Below are 18,793 nucleotides of genomic sequence, written 5' to 3'. Positions count from 1 at the left end.
TTAATCAGCAGAATTTGCTATCCTTTGGATCGCATGCTGGGGGCCGCCCATTGCTGGGCAAGGCCGCCCAGCATGCTGTCCGGCCACCCCCCCCCCCCCTCCGATGGAGCAGAAATTGCGAGCGCCTCGCAATTTCTGCTTCATCGTAAAAATTCTTGATGCCTCCTGCCGGCGCCTTAGCTGTGCCTGCAGGAGACACAGCGCCATCTTACCCATCGCAGCGGCTGCATGTGACGTCATGCAGGTGCCGCAATCATGCCCATGACACCCCCCTGTTCACGCAGCACCGCTCACTGCATAGCGTTGACGCCCCCTGCCCCGTGACCACCTCTGCCTGATTGACAGGCAGAGGCAAACGTATTTTCTGCGGCCCCCCACAGAAAATGCAGGTGCATGAGCAGGACGGGTGCTGCGCATGTGCCCGCATCTTTTCAACAAAAATTCCGGTAGGATCGTACACTGCGATCCAACCCGAATTTGCCCCTGAATTAGGCCCTTTACCAGCACCTGCAAAATATTTGCACTCTACTGTACAATGAGCCATCTTGGTTTTGGATCTGCATCTCCTTTGTGTTTTGGATCTGTATTTGGTTTTCACGGAAGGTTGGCCTGTTGTTGTTCCTAGAGTATTATTAACCTCAACAACATTAATTTCCACTCATTTCCAGTACATTTTGACCACCTCACAGCTCACAATGGCCCTCATTCCGAGTTGTTCGCTCGCTAGCTGCTTTTAGCAGCTTTGCACACGCTAAGCCGCCGCCTACTGGGAGTGAATCTTAGCTTTGCAGAATTGCGAATAGAAATTTCTTGGCAGTTTCTGAGTAGCTCCAGACTTACTCTGCCACTGCGATCAGTTCAGTCAGTTTCGTTCCTGGTTTGACGTCACAAACACACCCAGCGTTCGCCCAGACACTCCCCCGTTTCTTCAGACACTCCCGCGTTTTTCCCAGAAACGGCAGCGTTTTTTCGCACACTCCCAGTTTCCGCCCAGAAACACCCACTTCCTGTCAATCACACTACGATCCCCAGAACGATGAAAAATCCTCGTTATGCCGTGAGTAAAATACCTAACTTTTGAGTAAAATAACTAAGCGCATGCGCTCTGCGAACCTTGCGCATGCGCAGTAAGCGACTAATCGCAATATAGAGAAAATCGGCAACGAGCGAACAACTCGGAATGACCACCAATATTGTTTTCATCCAGTTTAGGCTAAAAGGTTGCACCGAGGTAGCTGGATGACCAAGCTAAGTGACAGAAGTGGGCGGCACAAACATGTGGCACTTAAACATCCAACATGGCACATCTTGGAAACAGAATGGCACTGCAGTGGCAGACAAGATGGCAATTTAATAAACTATGAAAATGTTTGTCATCTACACAAGAAGAAAGTCAGCAATGCTCCAAAAAGCACATAATGTAAAGAAAAGAAGTGCAAGATGGAATCGTCCTTTGGGCCCTCCCACCCACCTTTATGTTGTATAAATTAAACAGGACATGCACAATTTAAGTAATTAACCACTTCAGCAACAGGGACTGCCACTTGTGGCTGAAGTAATTGGTTTGTTTGGGCCCCACAAAACAAGCTGCCAAAGGTCTCTACATACACAAACTGACTCTACATAGGCAAGATGTCACCATTGTCATCGTCAGCCGATTCTTCACCCACATCAGTGTGTACATCCTCTTCTTCGCACACTATTAATTTGTCCCCACTGGCATCCACCATTACATGTGCCTCTATATATTTTTAACGTAATTGCCGGTAAAGGTCTACCTCATGGAATTTCTAATTCATTTTGATGAACATCATCTTTTCCACATTTTGAGGAAGTAGCTTCCTACACTAATCGATAACAAGGTTCCCAGCTGCGCTGAAAACTCTCTCTGAGTACACACTGGAGGGTGGGCAACTTAAGTAAAGCAAACCCAGTTTGTGCAAGGGCCTCCAAATTGCCTTTTTTTCCTTTCCAGCAGTGAAACAGACTGTCTGACATGCCTATTTGGATGCTATCACTAATATAATCATCAACCATGAATATTACACTGCAATCTGCCCTACAGCATCACAATATGTGTATGAATATTAAGCTGCAGTACAACCTGCAGCATCACAATCATTTTATGAAATTGGGGTGTGGCCTGCAGCGTCACAATACTTGTATGATTACACTGCGGTCTGGCCTACAGAGAAAAAATACATATATGAATATTAAGCTGTGGTACGACCTGCAGCATCACAGTACTGCATTATAGCAGAGAAAAAACTACTTTTTAAATTATATTTTTAGCTTTTTTTTTTTACAACGATTATTAGACTGGTTTGAGATTGAGAGCTATACTACATAATTGGACATAAGAACAAACACGCAGACACACTTTTAATCTTTAATCACATTTATTAATTCAATTGCACTTGTTGTATGTGTTGTATATGTCTTGATTTTAACCTCTATGTTTCGTCTATACTCGTAGTTTGTGTGTTAGTCATTGTCACACTATTTTAACTTGACATTAATAAAAGTTAAATTTTAGTAATTTCCTCAGAGGGTTGTGACAATCAGGTCACCCCCCTTCTTGTGCATCGACAATACAGCCTTTTCTTCTCCTTTTACCTGTGCAATTAGCAAGATCAAGGTGTGCAGGGAGGTGGGGTACTGACGCGTTTCGTCACATATCACGTGACTTTATCGTGTGCAGGACCTCCCTGCACATCTTGATCTTGCTAATTGCACAGGTAGCAAGCTGTTGACCGAGCTACCTACACCTTGGCTCCACATCCCGGCTTCCCATACTGCCGCCGGCAACTTTCACCAGCACGCCGCTGATATCTTCACACACTGCCTGGTTACAGCACGTCCATCCCTCCGCTGCCTGGCGGGTCATCCCTCTGCTGCATAAACAAGCACTGGGCATTGCAGGACCGCACGACTGAGGACGCTCGGTACGGACCAGCCCTCGGAGAGGTACACAATCATATATAAAACAACAGCATCTATGTGCTCTTGAGACTGCTAATCACGGCATTTTCTTATCAGCCATATACCGCTCGGCAGCTCACTTGAACTGTGGATACTTATTTAGAAACAGCAATTGGACTATCTGTCTCACCATTACTAAAGGTCATAACCTCCAGCGTATATACCTCTATTATCAAGGTGTTCTGCATTCCATTCTTGGTATTAACAACATTTCTCCCCTAAGTTGGAAACATATAATTGATTTTTATGTGTTGCATTCAATGCCATTAGTATAATAAACCATTTTTATTGTTACACGTCAGCTCTCATTCTGTATTGCCCTTACACATTGCGCAGCCGTTCTTTTTTCTTTTTAAATTTGCTCTTAATTAAACACACACACACAGTGTTTTACGGCAGCGCAGGTGATAGAGCAATCTCAATTACAATAATTATTTGCCATATGATCAGAATTTGAGGCGCTATATAGCAGTTGTTAGTTGCTTTTTTCTTGAACTATTCAAATGTTGCTGCCGGCGAGTGCGAGGTGCGACATCAGCTCACTACCCCGGGGGGTGGCGACTTGAAATGCGCAAAAAGTGACCCATTTGTGCGTCCAAACTGGACTTTTTGCGTCACGTCCATTAGTTTAGCAGCTAAACCCGACTGCTGTGGGCATGATCAGCTCGAAAACTGAGGACATTTGTATATCGTCCCCCTGCGGTCTATCATCATTTTAGACGGCAGATCGGGGACGAAAACATTTGAATTCCCCCTATCTGCTAGATCTTGTACATGGATCTGTCACATGGAAAGTTCTTATCTATAAAGACAGAAACATTGCTTTCTGTGGGCTGCACCCACTCTGTGGAATGCCCTTTCATGCACAATAAGGCTCTCCTCTAGTCTCCAAACCTTCAAGCGCTCCCTGATAAATCACTTCTTGAGGCACGCTTATCAAATTCCAGAACTGCTCACGTTATCTTCATAAGCTTTTCTATCCAATTACATCCCCACTGTACAGTCAACACATATCTTCACAAATTTTCTCTTTCTTCACTGTCCCATTCTCCTGACCCCAGGCCAACATTGATGTGTGACTATATTATACAGCCCACCAAGAAGTTTTGTAATCTGACTGTACCATTATGTAATTGATAACATCTATCCTTGTGTATCAATGCATATTTAACTATATATTGTAAGCTTGCAGGTAGGGCCTTCCTACATATACTGTATGTCTGTCTGTTATTACCCAGTTTTGTTTTATATCTGTCGTTTCCAATGGTTTTGTTTTATTTCGTCACTGTTGTTTTCAATTGTTTTATCACTGTTGTTTCCAATTGTAAAGCGCAACAGAATTTTCTGCGCTATAATATAAACTGTTTATAAATAAATAATAAATAGTGACGCAGTGCCATTGGAAGCCATGCATGCCCATGCCATCACACTGCCTCCCCCGTGTTTTGTAGATGATATGGTGTGCTTCAGATCATGAGCCATTCCATGGCTTCTACATACTTTTTTCTTCCCATCATAGTGGTACAGGTTGATCTTAAGTCATCTGCCCAAAGAGTGCTGTTCCAGAACTAGGATGGCTTTTTTTAGATGTTTCTTTGGCAAAGTCTAATCTGGACTTTCTATACTTGAGGCTTATGAATGGTTTGCTCTTGTGAAGTCTTCTCTTTACGGTAAGCTTGGATAATGAGATACCTACTGCCTGGAGAGTGTTCTTCACTTGGATGGATGTTGTGAAGAGGTTTTTCTTTATCATGGATAGGATTCTGCATTCATCCACCACTGTTGTCTTCGGTGGACATTCAGGCCTCTCTGTATTGACAAGCTCACCGGTGCAGTGTTTTTTCTCAGAATGCAGCAAACTGTAGATTTGGCCACTCCTAAGGTTCCTGCCCTCTTATGGCTTTTGTTTGCTTTTGCAGCCTACGGATGGCCTGTTTTACTTGTACTGAGAGCTCCTTTGACTGCGTGTTGTGGCTTCACAACAACAGCTACCAAATGCAAATGCCAAACTAGGAATCAACTCCAGACCTTTTGGAGTATATTCAATTAAGGTCGGATCCATACCGACATGCATTTGTCGGAATAGATCTGGCAAGGGCTATCCAATGCCCATCTAATTTCGACTTTATAAAAGTCGAATTGAGATGAGGGACCAGAGAGGGGGGAGAGCCGCGGGCAGACGGGGGACAGCAGCGATGCAGGAAGATGTGGCACAGCTGCCAGACCTCACTGCAGCGTCCACCCAGCTCCAGCAAGCGGGACCTCACTTGCTGGAGCCGGGTGGATGCTGCCGTGAGCGGCTGCTATGACACATCCTCCTGCAGTGCTGTGCTGTAGCACTGCTGTCCCCTGTCTGCCCGCGGCTCTCCCCGTCTGCCCGCGGCTCTCCCCCCTCTCCTCCTCTTAGGTCCCTCATCTCAGTTCGACTTTTTTTTAAGTCGAACTGAGATGGTCGGAAGTGGGGCCAAAACCTGTCAAATTTGGCCTCGTTTTCCTCAGAAGTACGCGAATCGGCAGCTATACCGCCAATTCACGTACTATTCGACAAGTCGAATTCCCCGACTTGTTGAATAAAAATGCTCGGGACTGAATAGGTCAGAAACCCCTTCCGACCTGAAAATGTTGAAAACTGCTGTCTTTTCGACAAGGCGGCAGTTTCGACCTTAATTGAATATACCCCTTTGCCTGCTTAATTGATAGAGAAATACAGTAACAAAGAAATATCCCAAACCTGGCCATGAAACAGTTTTTGAGTAAAAAGTCCAATTACAGTTGGGATTCCTTAATTTTTCTTCAAATATGGATGTGAATACCTCACATTAAACCTGATAGTCTGCACTTTTATACCATATCTCCTATATATTTGCCCAGATCTGTGACTTTGTGATTCATTTGCTAACGCTGGGCGGAGTCACAATGCTGGGCGGAGTCAAGTCACAGATCTGCCCAAATATATAGGAGAGAATAGGAGTACACACAGGCCAAATATATAGGAGAAAATAGGAGAACATTTAACAGTACATGGTGATAACAGTACATACATAGTGAGCGCAGGAGAGACAGCAGCAGCAGGTTAAAGCTCCGTATAAGCACCACCCCCAGCCGTCAGCTATTGGACACATGTTAAAGCTCCATACAAGCACCGCCCCCAGCCACCAGCTATTGGACACATGGCTGAGGAGTGCGCTGTGATTGGCCGCCAATACAACTAGCACCTGGGTCCCCGCTCACACAGGGAGACGCTGGCGGACACTACAGTGCCAGACGCCGGAGAGTGCAGTAAGATGCCTGTGCGCTCCGTCCCCTGGCAGTGAGCCCCGCTTCGTACCCGCCCTCACCCCGCGTCCCCGCTATATGTAGGGAGTTGGGGATGCTCTGTACAACGGGGGCAGCAGCAGTAGCTACATCCCGTCACACCCACGGGTGGCCAATCACAGCGCACCCTTCAGCATGTGTCCAATGGCTGGCGCCTGGAGGCGGTGCTTGTATGTCGCGTTAACATGCTGCTGCTGCTGCCTTTCCTGCGCTCACTATGTATGTACTGTTATTACAATGTACTGTTATGTGTTCTCCTATACTCTCCTATATATTTGACCAGTGTGTACTCCTATTCTCTCCTATATGTTTGGCCAGTGTGTTCTCCTATTCTCTCCTATATATTTGGCCAGTGTGTTCTCCTATTCTCTCCTATATATTTGGCCAGTGTGTTCTCCTATTTTCTCCTATGCTTCTCCTATATATTTGGCCAGATCTGTAACTTGACTCCGCCCAGCATTGTGACTCCACCCAGCTTTAGCAATGAGTCACAAAGTCACAGATCTGTCCTAATATATAGGAGATACCTACCTCCATCCCACCCACAGCAAACCCACGGCTGCCCCTACACCACCTACGGACCCCCTCGACCATCCACTGCACCCCCTACACCTACACCTCCCCCACCCAATGAACCCCAGCCCCTCACCGGCCACCACCGGACCCCCAACACCACTCGCAAGCACACCTACCCCTTACCCACCCACAACGCTTCCAGAACCCCTCCCACATCCACGAGAGCCTTGCACCGACCCCTCCCCCTCCAACGCTACCCCACCCACATCGCATCCAGACCCCATCCACCACCCCCAGTCCCCTGCTCCTCCCCCACCCACACCACCTCCCGCCCCCCTCTCCTATCCGCACACACTCCCGGCATCCGCCCCTCCTCCACCCACAGACACCCTCCCCCATACGCGGTCACCCCTGCACCCGCTACATTCTGTACATCATTCCCTGCAGCCACTGTTCACACCCACTAAAAGGGCCTACGCCCCCTTCACCATCAAACGCACTTTCGTCGTGCACTATTTACCCACCCACACAACTACGTGCAGGGGTTACGGGGGCATAGCCCCTTCCGAAGGTGTGAAGAGCGCCCGTAGGGCGCGATGGATCACCTAGTTCATTATATAACTGTAACTTCTAAATGTTTTAGTACACAGCTAAAATGTAAAAAAATGTGTAAGTGTCCAAATATATACTGTATGGACCCAACTGTATAATCTGGCCATGGACTCCCATTCACAGGTCAATCAAAGGTCTATCTCCTAAAGCGTAACGCTATATTTGGATTGTAAACTCTCGCAAGCAGGGCCCTCTTTCCTTATGTGCTTTAAGTTTCTTCACTTACACCATCATCTCCTCCCCACTGTCAACGATGGCACCAACACTTGGGACCAACTGGCACTTCTTATTTGGGTTATTATGACTGCTGATGAAGCAATGTTCACAAACCTTGTAGTCCATGTTGTGTAATGTATCGTTCTATGGGCCTAATTCAGACCCTGTTGCTGATGTGCAAAAATCGTTATGAAGCGATTTTTGCACATATGCGCAGGTGTGTACGCCGGAATGCAAATGTGCAAGGTCCTAAACTGCGTTCTCTTCAGAACGCAGTTTAAATCCTGGATGGGGACAGGAACGGGGCGTCGATGCCATGTTTTGTGGGTGTCGATGCTACGTTTATGGGGCGCAGTGTGGACAATGGAGGCATGTCCGGACCATTGCTGAGGCGGGTCCCAGCGGCTGCGTGACATCACACGCAGCTGCTGTGACCCTTAACATGCGCATGCAGAGGGCTACTCGAAACATTCAAAAGCATTTAATATCTCCTCCCCATAATAATAAAAAAAAAATGCAGAATATGTTTTTGGGGAATAAAATATATGCTTACGTTCATTATTTTGCAACCTGCAACTGCTTTGCAGAGCACCTGTCATACCAGAGGGACACCGAAGTTACAACAGCAAGATCAAAGTTAGTGTACACTTGCAGTTTGCCCAGACATTGTGTTTGTGATTAATGCATGTGCACACAGAGTCTCTGGTGTTTGTTAAACAAAAAGGTTAAACCACAAAGTAATTTCTAAAAATATATATTTTTTATTTTCTCTTTTTGTTTTTGGAGACTTTGTGTTTGGTCTGAGAAAGACCCCCATTTTATGAAGACATCTGGAAAGGAAGACTGCACTTCCAGAATTGGGCAATTGCCTGATCTTTGTCACTTTGGCAAAGTACAATACATGTATTCATCACATTAGCTCATGGATTTCCAGCAATGGCCCTCATTCCGAGTTGTTCGCAGCGGATCATTGCATCGCAAACGGCAGGAAAACCACAAACTGCGCATGCGCAAAAGCGTAAATACGCATGCGCAAGCATAGCGATACGACACTTGTGCAGAATTACTACAAAGAAAACTGCTCGGAATACACAAATGAAAACGGGGAGTGACGGAGGCGTGGCAGAGGCACGGCTTCGCAATCCTACGACATGGGCGTGAAAGTGGGCGGCTAGTGTGGGAGTATGCATCCAGCAGTAGGCGTGTTTTTGGCAAAAATGCGTATCCTATGTTAAAAGTACTTGACAAATTTTCGCAATCTACACGCAGCAGAAGAGTGAGTCTGCAGCTACTCAGCACTTGCGAAGTACTGTTTCAAGCGTGTGTCTGCTCTAATTAGCAATTAATTAGCAACTGAATTCACCTGTTGAGCATTTACTTGCAAAACACTGCTCTTACTAAATAATACAAGCAGCAATTATATGACCACTTCAGATTTGTTTTTTTAGGCCAAACAAATCTGACACACTCACAAATAATGCACTGTATTTTTTGAACCAATAAAAATTAACTGATGTTAAATGCATGTTGAATTTTTTTGTTTTATAATCTCAAATGTGACTAAACTAACTAATAAACTACATCAGATAAATCTTCTCAACATAGACATATTCCTTTGTACATACCAATTAACATGAACACCATAAGGCAGCCTACATTTAATGTGTTTTGTTAAAAAAAAAAAAAATGTAACAATATGTGTCCATATCTAATACTATGGCATGTTGCCCCTAGTAACCCAATTTTTATTTTGTTTTTTATTTTGTATATGTTAATTTAAGTGTTGTGCAAGGCATACAGATTAAAAATTACACTATGCAATGTTTGTCTTAATATTCTGATTGTTCCCTTGTTCCACAAATGTCAATATGCCATGTTCAAGTTTACAGGGCACAGTTTTCATGAGTGCATAACCTTTAATAAAACACACAAACAAATGTAAAGTAATTTTTTTTTACTTCAAATAAAGGACAAAATCAACACAACATGGCTACAAATGAGCATCACATACAGAGATGGACATAGCAGCAAGCAGATGGCATTGGGCAAATGCACAGAGCAGAACCCAGTACTATGGTAACCCCTTATTCTGCCAGAATTTGTTTTTATCAATTAAGTAAGTGAACCCCCAGCCAGACTAAACTTTTAGGGGAACTGAGGTAGATTCCGGAACAAACACACAAACACAAACATACACAGCACGCTAGGAAGAGAAGGATGGCTCAGGTGTAGGCACAAATAACTCACAGGCTACAATTATAACAAAACATTTCACTTTGAGGGAGTTCTACATTCTGGCCACACAAGCCAAAATAAAAAAATACATCGAGGCAACATGTAAAACATGGGTGCTGCCCATCTGGAGAGACATCACTTTCTTCCCCCCCCCCCCCGCCTGATGATGTTCTTCTTGGCTTGGTCTGCGGAGTGACCTTCGAGGGTCCTGCCCAGTGGGATGTTCTTCCTGGGCAGGGGGAGGGGAGGGAGCTGATGTGGCTGGCTCTCTGCCACTGTGGGCAAGGGAGACAGCGATGTCCTGGAGCCCTTGCCGAATGGAATTGGCAAGTTCATGGAAGGAGGAGGCGAGTTGATCTTGTTTCTGCCAGACCTTGGCAGATTTGAGCTACACCTTGCTCCACACTGGTTCTGTGCTCAGTGAGCCGGACAGGTATCTGGCTTACCTCCCGGTGCATCCTATCCTGAAAAGCATTCAGGCTCTCACCATACCTGGCTATTTCAGTCAGGATTTCCGGGATAGCAGAGGGTTGGGTGGGGGGGCCAGTTGGAATCTGGATGGGTGGGATTTGTCGTCCCACACTGCCAGACACACTAGGCCCCTCCACCTCAGCCACATAACCCTCCTGTGACTCTACCTGCTCACCCCCCTGTGCTGTGTTATGTGCAAAGCAAATAAAAGAATGAGTGGAAAAAGAGTAGAGAAAAACAATATGAGATTTTTGTTTACATTTTAAATTTTAAAAAAAAAGTGTGTAAACTTACCTGGCAAGTCATGTGCATGGAGTATTTCAGGCAGGTCCGTGTCCATATAAGACACCCTAACCCCCTCCTCGTAGCTCACACAGTCCATCGCTATCTCCTCCAGATCTGTGTATTCCACAGTGGCAGCTGGTCCTCCCCGTTGCCCTCGAGGCATTCCACTCCGCAGACCTCTTGCCCTTCAGGCGGGATTTGAAGTCGGCCCAACTACATATGTGGTGAAAAACAGGGGCAAGGTAGTGTTAAATTTTGGAAACCTGCTTTAATATATAGTACACATGCTATGCATTTGGTTGCTATAGGCAACATCACATCTAAGTTACTTTATAATAATACTTGGCACAGAAAATGGACTGGCAATATACACTTACCGTCTTTGAACTTCCTGCGAGGTGCGGACTATTGAGCCGACTTCATTAATAGAATTAGTGATGTCCCTCCAAATTCTGTCTTTGGTTGCAGCACCCATGTTTTTGGGTCCTCGATGTATTTTTTGCATGACCTGTGTGACCAAAATCCGTAACTCCCTCTTAGTGAATGCGGGCTGTCTCTTTTTTTTCTGGAAGTAGCCTGTGAGCTATCATCCTGACCTTCATCACCATCTTCCTCTTCACTAGCTGCTTGTGTAGTTTGTGTTTGAGCTGCTAGTCCAGAATCACCCTCAGTTTCCCCACTAGCTATGTCTGGCAGGGGATTCACTCCTAACTCCTGGGTAGCAGAAGGAGTTTGTATAGTACTGGGTCCTGGAACTTCAGAGTATACATTAGCAAAATCAAGCATCTGCCTCCGCAGTGCTAATCTTCTCTGTGTTAGTGCTGCCATCTGCTTCTGCACCTCGTCCATCTCTGCTGCCGTCTGCTCACGAGTAGCCATGTTGCTGGTAGCATGTGTGTATGCACAAGTGTTTCGGTATTTATAGCTGCTTGCGTTTTCCGGTGCGGAATTTCACGCAGGTGTATATTTTGCTAATTGGTCCAGTAATTGCTGCACTGGCTATGTGAACGCCCTGCATGCACCTGTGTGGGTGTATGCGTAAAATTAATGAAGCACGGTGGACATTTCTGAGCACATTTCTGAGTGATTTTAGTGAATATTTTATATTGTTTCAGTAGTTTTATTTATATAATATTCTCCTTTCCATATATGTTGTGGAAGATTGTTGTATCCAATGGTTTTTATAAAAAATTTTTTTTATTTTGTAAGATATATTTGAAGTATAACCTGTTTTTGATGAGAATCCATATGAGTGTGTGTGTGTGTCCGCGGGTGCGAATCTCAGCACATGAGAACTGTACAAACTGTCCTGCACATCAATGTACACATATCAATAAAGTTGATTATAGATGACACCATACATTTCCAACCAATCACATGCAACCAAAAACCATAAATATAAGCCCATCTATGGAAAACGCCATTGCCATGATGCGCGTAGCAGCTTTCACGCGCCGCGAGCTGCTGGTAGCGGTGATGGACCGCCGCGTAGGCCGCGCAGGGCCCTTTGTCCCAAATAGGGTAAAGCGCGAGGCCTACGCGGAGGTCCGCCGCTTATTGCAGACCCGCGTCCGCAGCCGGAGGTCCGTGATCCTGCTCGAGAGGCGCTGGAGCGATCCTTGCAGGCGTAAGCTGGACCTGTTGGCGGAGCTGAGACAACAAATCCGGACCCTACGTGGGCGCAGTAAGTAATATATTACAGTGCATAACACATTTTCGCAAATACTTTGTATACTTTCACTAAGTGAGAGTGTGAAAATTAGCACACTTACAATAAACTTGTAGAATAAACATGAGTGTGTGTGGGTAGGGCAAGCAGTACTGACTGTGTAGCAAGGTGCTTCTGAAAAAGTGCATGTTGTTGTACAGAGTTGCTACACAGGCTGTCAACTGAACCCACTAACTTGCTCAGTGTGGTCATTTTAATTGGGTTTTATTTTTAAAGAACTGGAGATGTTGCCTATAGCAACCAATCAGATTCAATCTATTATATTCTAGAAGCAGCTTAATAAATGTTACATATAATCTGTTTGGTTGCTATGGGCAACCTCACCAGTTTCAAATTTAGAAAAACCTATCAATGTTACCCCTGTGTCTTAAACATGGGACAGAACAGAGTAATAGAAAAATGCTGTTGTTATAAATTTTCATGCTACAAACAAAATATTACATATGTCATTCTAGGCCGAGCACAACGGCAAGCTGCTGCTGCTGGGAGCCCCGACCAGTCCCCTTCTGAGCCCCCCTCCCCTTCTCACACCCATTCCCCCTCTCCTTCCCAGTCCCCTTCTCAGCCCCCCTCCCCTTCTCACACCCATTCCCCCTCTCCTTCCCAGTCCCCTTCTGAGCCCCCCTCCCCTTCTCACACCCAATCCTCCACTCCTTCCCAGTCCCTTTCTGAGCCCCGCTCCCCTTCTCACACCCAATCCCCCTCTCCTTCCCAGTCCCCTTCTCAGCCCCCCTCCCCTTCTCACACCCAATCCCCCTCTCCTTCCCAGTCCCCTTCTCAGCCCCCCTCCCCTTCTCACACCCAATCCCCCTCTCCTTCCCAGTCCCCTTCTCAGCCCCCCTCCCCCTCTCTTTCCCATTCCCCCTCTCTGTCCCCCTCCACCTCTGTAGGACCAAGCACCACTCCGTCCACCTCACCCTCTCTTTCCCATTCCCCATCTCTGCCCCCCTCCCCCTCTGTGACCCAACCCACCTCTCCGCCACCCTCCCCTTCTCAATCTGACCCACCCTCTGTACCAAGCTCCCCCTTCCAGCCTCCGTCCACCATCCAGCCTCCTACCCCCATCCAGCCTCCTTCCCCCATCCAGCCTCCTACCCCCATCCAGCCTCCTTCCCCTATCCAGCCGCCATCCCCCATCCAGCCGCCAGACCCCATCCAGCCGCCATCCCCACCTTCCGAATGGGCAGCAGAGGCCCCGGAGGCACTTCTGGGAGGAGAACAAGTGGGACAGGACAGTAAGTTGACACTCATTGACATTTTTTTTATTAACCGAATTTCACTACACATTCTAATAAATGCAGTGTTGTACTGGGTAAAATCTTTTGCCAAGGTAAAATGTTTGTCTTCTTCATCATGGTATGGATGTTGCTTTTACATTTGTGTGAGGAACATTAGATGTACAGTGTCTACGTCTGCAATGTTGAGGATGCCCACTCTAGGTCGACACTCATTATGTCGACAGGGTTGCCCAGGACAACAGGGTTTGTATGTGCAACATTATCTGCTAAACAGTTAGACGTGAGTGGAGTGTAGTATGTTGTTGGACTTTTACACTTGAGGTTGGGTATTCCAATATTTGCACATTGAATTCGCATGCTTCACTTTGTTAGGCTGGCTAAGGACACAGTGATTTTTTATGTGAAATTTACACTAAAAATAAAATAAAATTTATTTTAAAAACATGTTGGACCTTATGTAGTAAGTAAGGCAGGCTTTCAGGGAGTGTGGGTATGCTACAATATGATGTCCTTCTGAAGATGTTGATATGCAGTGTGATGATGCAGGGCCAATCCCCAAAAAGATAAGTCGGCTTCACTCCAGATGTGAATGAATGCCAACATGGTGTTACATTTACTAAGATGGTAGTTCTCTTTAAGATGGGATGTTGCCCATAGCAAACAATAAGATTATACTTGCAATTTTTGTGGCCCCTTCTACAAGATAATATGTTGAATTTGATTGGTTGCTATGGTCAACGTCCCATCTTAAATAGAACTCCCATATTAGTAAATTTTACCCATGGTGTGGTACACTTTTTACAAAAATAATAGTTAAAAACAAACATTGCTGAGCAGGCTTCTGTGTTGTTCTGCTAATGATTTATCCTTAAAACAGACATGATATAGTCACTTAGGCATTAATGCAGGCCTGTCCAAACTGCGGCCCTCCAGCTGCTGAGAAACTACACATCCCAGCATGCCCTGACACAGTTTTGCATTCTATGACCCCAAAACTGTGTCTTGACATGCTGGTATATGTAGTTTCACAACAGCTGGAGGGCCTCAGTTTGGACATGCCTGCATTAAAGTGTGCTTTGTGCCTTGCTTGTAAAATAAGTAATGTGAGTAAGTTAGTAATGTTTATGTTGCCTCTTAATTTCAGATGTTGCAGTTGGAGATCCCACAACTTTTGCGGGCATTCTGGCCAACATGCGGCTAAATCTTCTAGCCTTGCTGGAGAATGTTGACCAGCTACAAAAATTTGGTTGATTTTTATAAAAATATATGTTAAATTTTCTGTTTTAAAATAAAAAAATAAAAATAAATAAAAACTATATATTTCAAGATAAGCGGGTGTTGTGTTTATTAATGCAATAAAGGAACACCAGATTGCCTAGCAGAAAATTATTACCTTAAACATTTCACACATCTAACGTAAGATTTATTTAAAAAACAAAAATACAGTTAGGAGGTTATTGTCTAAATAAACATGTAAACACCTTCATTCACTAACTAAACATCGACACAAAAAAAAAAAAAACCAGGCACATTTAAAACATCTATATTTATATTTTTAACATTTAAATGTTGATGGCCAATTATGCCTACAAAGTTTTCTTCAGGTATTTTAAGAACACTTAATTGGTTATGAACATTCTCATTCATTACACTAATTGGATTGGTAATTGAGGAGGGCTTGTGGACTTTGAACTGAAAGGTGTAATTTCACTTAATAGAAAAAAAACCCATTGGGGGTAATTCCAAGTTGATCGCAGCAGGATTTTTGATAGCAATTGGGCAAAACCATGTGCACTGCAGGGGAGGCAGATATAACATGTGTAGAGAGAGTAAGATTTGGGTGGGTTATTTTGTTTCTGTGCAGGGTAAATACTGGCTGCTTTATTTTTACACTGCAAATTAGATTGCAGATTGAACATACCACACCCAAATCTAACTCTCTCTGCACATGTTATATCTGCCTCCCCTGCAGTGCACATGGTTTTGCCCAATTGCTAACAAAAATCCTGCTGCGATCAACTTGGAATTACCCCCCATGGGGGTAATTCCAAGTTGATCGCAGCAGGATTTTTGTTAGCAATTGGGCAAAACCATGTGCACTGCAGGGGAGGCAGATATAACATGTGCAGAGAGAGTTAGATTTGGGTGTGGTATGTTCAATCTGCAATCTAATTTGCAGTGTAAAAATAAAGCAGCCAGTATTTACCCTGCACAGAAACAAAATAACCCACCCAAATCTTACTCTCTCTACACATGTTATATCTGCCTCCCCTGCAGTGCACATGGTTTTGCCCAATTGCTATCAAAAATCCTGCTGCGATCAACTTGGAATTACCCCCCATGTGCACTGCAGGGGAGGCAGATATAACATGTGCAGAGAGAGTTAGATTTGGGTGTGGTATGTTCAATCTGCAATCTAATTTGCAGTGTAAAAATAAAGCAGCCAGTATTTACCCTGCACAGAAACAAAATAACCCACCCAATCTTACTCTCTCTACACATGTTATATCTGCCTCCCCTGCAGTGCACATGGTTTTGCCCAATTGCTATCAAAAATCCTGCTGCGATCAACTTGGAATTACCCCCATTGTTGTGCGATTTTCCGCAAAAGTGTGCACTTTTAAGAAGAATGTGTAAATCTACTAAAACTTCGTATTTTTACGTTGACGTTTGTGTTAATGCTATGCCTTCGCATTGCTGCGATGTCATTTGGCGTACGCCCACATTGTGTAATATTGCGAACGAATTGGCAAAAAATACGTTGGGGGCGGATATTCGCAATTTTGCAACATGTTCGCAATTGTGCGCATACCTTGTGCGAACGAAAAAAATAGCGAACAACTCGGAATGACCCCCAATATGGGATGGTAGAAACCCTGGACAAACACAGCATAACTAATGGACTTATGTATTTTGAGAATTAGATGTACTGATGTTGACCACAACTGTTTTGCTGCAAATAGCATGCCCGCGGGTGTGCATGTAAACTGCACACACTCCCGCTATCCAGAGGATTGCATTGTGCGTATGCTCCCACGAACAGGACATAGTTTGCCGCAGTGATGATGCGGCCGTTTGCAGGACCCATTTCCGGGAAGAGCACCACAGCCATATCTGTACAGTATAAGAAAAATCACTAACATCATTATTTATTACCAGCTTTACAGAGAATCTTTGGTCTTTCACACCAGTCCCTGCCTCATAGGAGCTTACAATCTATATTCCCTATCACATGTATACACACATGTACACTAGGGTTACATTTTTGTCATAATCCAATTAACCTCCCAGTATGTTTTTCGAGTGTGGAAGCAGGGCTGGTGCTAGGGTGCTCGGCGCCCTCCTGCATACTTTACAAAGGGACAGCGCACATAATGCTTTTACACATAATGCTCCCTGTAGTAGTGCAGCTTACACACGTAACGCCCCCCTGTACCAGTGCCGCTTACACACGTAACACCCCCTGCAACAGTGACGCTTACATACGTAACACCACCTGCAGCAGTGACACTTACACACGCAACACCCCGTGTACCAGTGCCGCTTACACACGCAACGCCCCCTGTACCAGTGCCGCTTACACACGTAATGCTTCCTGTACCAGTGCCGTTTACACACGTAACGCCCCCTGTACCAGTGCCGCTTACACACATAACGCCCCCTGTACCAGTGCCGCTTACACAGGTAACGCCCCCTGTACCAGTGGCGCTTACATGTAACGCCCCCTGTACCAGTGACGCTTACACACGTAATGCTTCCTGTACCAGTGCCGTTTACACATGTAACGCCCCCTGTACCAGTGCCGCTTACACACATAACGCCCCCTGTACCAGTGCCGCTTACACAGGTAATGCCCCCTGTACCAGTGACGCTTACATGTAACGCCCCCTGTACCAGTGACGCTTACACACGTAATGCTTCCTGTACCAGTGCCGTTTACATACGTAACGCCCCCTGTACCAGTGCCGCTTACACACGTAACGCCCCCTGTACCAGTGCCGCTTACACAGGTAACGCCCCCTGTACCAGTGACGCTTACATGTAACGCCCCCTGTACCAGTGACGCTTACACACGTAATGCCCCCTGTACCAGTGACGCTTACACACATAACGCCCCCTCTACCAGTGACGCTTACACACGCAACACCCCGTCTACCAGTAATGCTTACATACGCAACGCCCCCTCTACCAGTGACGCTTACACGCATTATGCTGCACAGTCACACATATACCACATACACATATACATACACACACACACACATACTGTACATACAAGACACACATACAGTACAAACACACACACACACACACACACACACACACACACACACACTTTCTCACTCACTCTCCCTCAACTCACCATCTGGCTGGCCGACTCTGTATTCTGCCTTCTGACTTCCTCTGCAGCATGGCCATGGTCCCGTGTAGCTCTGCCCCTCAGCGCTGGTAAGCCCCGCCCCTTTTTCGGACAGGAGTCGCTGGACACACACAGAGAGACTGGACTACTGTCAGCCAGGGAGGTAAGGGAAGCTTCATGCTGCCGGTGCCGCTGCCTGTCAAACAGTGTGACAGGTACAGCAGCATAGGCGTGCGCAGCTAATTGTATTAGGGGGTGCACCGCCGGAGGGGCGTGTCTAGCACCACACAGGGACATGTCCATAACTATTTTACATTCTTGCAGATGACAATCTAATTTCTCCCTAGTTCCTAATAAGAAACTAGATATAATACACCCCAGAGAAATAAAATAAAATATAATGGTGCGACCACCGGCCGGTACTGACTGTCTGCTACGGCATATCGCTGAGTCCTAGCTGCCACTGCTCCCTATCGCTGCTTACACTTCCCCAACCTATCCCTGACCCAGTAGTGGAACTAGAGAGTGGTGGGCCTATGTACATTACCATTACCCTCCCCACACCCCATGCCTCGCACCCCCCAGCACCTACACCCTGATTTTAAGTGGACCACGCTGAAAAATATGGCAGATTTAGGGGGGGGCCGAACATTTCAGTTTTAATATAACACAAGTAAGGTTTATAATTTACACATGTGCCATTAGAGCCACATCTGCGTCTTTCTATGGCATCAGACCCTTCCTCCGCAGGACACCAGCATTTGTCACATATGTCTCCATGCTCACCAGCTACTGACAGTAGTGCCACTTATTCACATTATACCACACAGTATG

General features: G+C 45.6%; 1 long non-coding RNA gene across 1 annotated transcript in view; it reads left to right on the top strand.

Annotated features, from left to right (window-relative positions):
• LOC134957057 (uncharacterized) overlaps positions 1-14,839 on the top strand; it is a 366,396-nt gene extending 351,557 nt beyond the window's left edge. The window contains exons 2-3 of the long non-coding RNA XR_010186420.1: positions 12,817-13,596; positions 14,744-14,839. This is a non-coding gene — a long non-coding RNA (uncharacterized LOC134957057). The remainder of the gene's footprint in view (positions 1-12,816; positions 13,597-14,743) is intronic.
• Positions 14,840-18,793: the final 3,954 nt, after the last annotated feature.

The sequence above is a fragment of the Pseudophryne corroboree genome, chromosome 9, assembly GCF_028390025.1.
Source record: "Pseudophryne corroboree isolate aPseCor3 chromosome 9, aPseCor3.hap2, whole genome shotgun sequence".
Taxonomy (NCBI): Eukaryota; Metazoa; Chordata; class Amphibia; order Anura; family Myobatrachidae; genus Pseudophryne; species Pseudophryne corroboree.
This window is presented reverse-complemented; position numbering and strand designations above follow the sequence as displayed.